The following is a 4,189-nucleotide window of genomic DNA, read 5'->3' as shown; positions in this document are numbered from 1 at the left end:
TCCAAAAATGCCTCCAAAAGTTACAATGTCATGAATTTTAAGGGTGGTTCAAGGATTCTAAGTTAAGGGTTAGGGGTTAAGGGGTTAGTGGCTTAGGGTTTAAGGGATCAAGGGGTTAATGTGTTATGATTTGTGAGTGTAGGGGTTAAGGGATTATGGCTTGGGGGTTAAGGGGATAGGGAATTTAGTGGTTATGGATTAAGGGCTTGTGGGTTATGATAATGGGTCCCCTAATCCCCTATCACAACTATTGGGGTTTCCCCTATCAATTGCTCTTGTTTCCTTCCCTCTAGGCCCCCTAGCCCGTATTCCATGAGGTCATAAAGTCCCTTCTCATTCTCTAATTCTAGATTATAGATCTCAGTAAACCATGCTCAAACCTTTCACTTCCACCCATCCATCCTACCCTTATGTCTCCCTGCCCCATTACACATGCTAAAAGATCCCCCCCCCAAAAATTCACGAGAATTGAACATTTGGAGGTGGTCATTTAACAACCACCTCTAAAAGTTTAATTCTAATGACTTTTGGGGGGGTGGGGTGGTTGTCCAAACTGCCTCCAAAATTTACATTGTCGTGACTTTTAAGGGGGGTTGTCAAACAACCTCTGTTAAAAGTCACAAGAATTGAACTTTTGGATGTGGTTTTGGACACCCCCTCGCTTCCCCCCCCCCCCACCAAAAAAAAAGTCATGAGAATTGAAATTTTAGAGGTGGTTGTGAAATGACCACCTCCAAACGTTCAATTATCATGATTATTTTTAGGGGTATTAATTTAAAAACCCCCTCCAAAGGTCATGAGAAAACACCTTTGGAGGTGGTTGTTAAAAAAAGGCCCGAAAAGGTTCAAATTTTCATGACTTTCAAGGGGGTTTTCAAAAACTACCCCTAAATCCTTAAAAAACTTTTATAGGTGGTTTTGATAAGATTGTCGTAAGCCAAACTGCCCCTATATGCATTTTTTGTAGTAGCGTAGGTTCCAATACGTGCCAACTGCCAAGTGTTAGTGCATTCTAAGTGCCAAATCTTTCTATATTACTTCTCTTATTCTTTCCAATAATTGATCTCAAATAACTTTATCTTAAACCATGCCAATGCATGTCAAAGCATACCAAGGCATCTCAATGCTTGCCACACATGTTAAGACTTGCCAAGTACCAACACGCGTTAAGTGTCAATGTGTGTCAGAGAGTGTTACACATGTTATAGTGTGGCAGGGCATGTTGAAGGGTGCTAAGGTGTGCCAGAGTGACAATGCATAACAAGGAGTGTTAGGGAGTACTAGCGCAACACAAGGGAGCACTGGGCTAAAATGCATGGAAATGAATGAATATGAGGGTGTGCCAGGGAGTGTCAACAAATGTTCGGTGTGCCAAGGAGGGAGTGACAGGGTATGCTAGGTAGTGGAAATGCATGATAGGGAATACCAGGGCATGTCAAGAAGTGCCAATGTGTTAGAGAGTTCCATGGTGTGCTAACATTTTCCAAGTAGTTCCAAGGCATGCCAAGACATGCCAGGTGCTAAGACATGCTAGGATGTGCAGGGTGCCAGGGTGTACCAACATGTGTGAACGAGTGTCAAGGAAACAAAATGGAGAACCACGATAAAATATAAGAAAATTAACACATAAGCGAGTTAATAAGTTCAAACTTCACCTTTTTCAAAAGGGGCATGATAGGCACACTAACAAAGGTTCCAATACATGACAAGTGCTATCTCATCCTAAGTGCTAATGCATGCCAAGTACTAATGTATATCAATGCATGCCAAGGTGTTCCAGGGCATTCCAACACATGCTAGGGTAGTGTTATGTTCCCGTAGGACATGTCAATATGTGCTTGGGTGTCCTAGTCATGGAAATGTGTTCTAGGTACAAAGGTGTTCTAGGCATGTGAGGTGCCAAGGAATGTTAATGTGTGCCAAAGCATGGAAAGGTATGCCATGAGTGTTGAGGAGTTTTATGTCTTTCTAATTAATATAATTGATCAAGCTTGATTATGGCTCCTACGCACACTAGTGGAATTTCATCTAAATAGAATTTGTTAGATAATAAACCTAACAGAGATGAATCATGTGTTGACTCATAAGAAAACTATATTCTCATTACTGGAGGGAAATGATACACATTAATTACTTCTTAACAATTTGGTTGACTCTAACCACTATGGCCTTGGATGCATAATAAAAAAGACTCCCTAAAAATGGTCTTAAATCGTTATCTTTTGACAAAAAAATAGCAACAATCACATAGAGTTATCAAAAACTCATTAGAATGATTAATGCTGACAAACATTTTTTGACCGCCATTAAAACTAACAAAAAAGAGCATTGGCGAGGGCCATTAAAATATCATTATTAGAAGTGTCACCAAAGAGAGAATTAGTGATGGGCCTTTTACAACCCTCAACAAAAGTGTCACTGAAAATGGCTTTGGTGACAAACCTTAAAGGATCGTCACTATATGTAGTTACGCCAATGCTTTTTTAAGGACTGTCACCATATGCAACATTGGTGATGAATCTTAAAGGTTCGTCATAGGCATGACCCTCACCAATGACCTTTTTTGTTGTAGTGTATGGAAGCTGCTATTCCATACAAATGGAATATCTCACCACTAATCAAGTGGAACATTAAAGAAATTGAAAACAAAACTCAATACTATAAATAAGGGATGCATGGCTTATATATTGATAATAAGACTTTAACATGACTCATAGATGGATGAAGTATCCAAATACATGACACACTTTGAAGTTATTTTATAACATTAATAACTATTTAATATTTTAATTCACTAGTTTAAATTAAAAAAAATGCAAAATATACATGTAAAAAATCAATATTATTGATTTTTTAAGATAAACATCACAACACAATTTGCATATTATGGTATTACGATTGTGCATTAGTTTGTATTTGACCAAAAATTTATGCCACTTATCCATAGTTTACCATTGAGAAATAATTTTTTTATTTGTTATTATTATTTAAATCTATTTATTTGTAAGGTGATTGGTTGAGGTTTTATTATGAGTTGTTTAGTAACTTCCATTTCTTTTAGTTACTATTTTTTTTGTTTTTAGTTTTATTTCCTTTTTATTTAATTTTTTGGATTTGAATTTTTTCTATTATTCCATTTTCGTGACTTTTATTTTTTTTCTCCATGTATTCAAATTAAGATGACTTATTATTATATTAAAAACATATTTCAACAAATTTAATTATAAAAAATTGTATACATTAATAAAAATTAAAACACACACACACACACACACACACACACACACATATATATAAAATAAACACACACACACACACATATATTAAAGTGTATATAAGTTAATATAAACAATGGTTAATATCATTTCTTAACAATATAGTGTTTAATTAGTTGTTTTATTTTTGTTATGAAATCTTTATGTCTATTGTTTTTTAGTTTAATTAGGCTATATATAAGCTAAGCGACAGGTACTAGCTACTATGTAGCCCTTGTTATACCTGATTTGTTAGGATATTCTGACACATAGGAAATAGTTAAGTATAACTTGGTCTAGTGTAGAGTTAGGTAAAGTGTGTTTCTTTACTATGTACTTTTGTAACTTACAATCCGATGGTCACGATATGTAGTGATCCGACGGTTAATTCTCTCTTCGGTATTACCGACACTTGATCCGTGGCTTAACACCTGATTGGTCCATGATCTCTACTTAAAGAGCATGGAGGGTCATTTGTAGGGTAACCGTTCATGAGAGAAGCTTATGTAAATTTTCATTCTTTTATTAATAAATTGCCTGAAGTGGTCGCATTGGCTCAGGCCGTGGATTGTTTTCCTCTTTGAGGGTTTTAACCACGTCAACAATACTGGTGTATTGATCTGTGATCTGTTTGTGAGTGGTGTCCTTTGGTGTTCAGTCTGAGGAACTTACCCTGAAAATTCCTACATGGTATCAGAGCTATTTGAGGGCTGCATCCGTTGGTGATCCAAATATGAAGCCAGTAGAATTGCATCCGACTGTCGTTTCCTAGATCTACTGTTACTGACTGCTTTCCGGCCAAGAGGACTGCTCTATTGTGTTAGGAGCATATGTTCCAGTGAGGAACCCCTTTCGTTTGATGCAAAAAGGTTTTCGGTAGCCCTAGCTACGTCATTTTTAAGATCTGGAGGTATACAATATTTATTTGCAGTTTT

The sequence above is a fragment of the Pinus tabuliformis genome, chromosome 8 (genome assembly GCF_031772625.1).
Source record: "Pinus tabuliformis cultivar Carrire ecotype Pingquan chromosome 8, CPIR1, whole genome shotgun sequence".
In the NCBI taxonomy this organism is placed as follows: Eukaryota; Viridiplantae; Streptophyta; class Pinopsida; order Pinales; family Pinaceae; genus Pinus; species Pinus tabuliformis.
Note: the sequence above shows the minus strand (reverse complement) of the source record.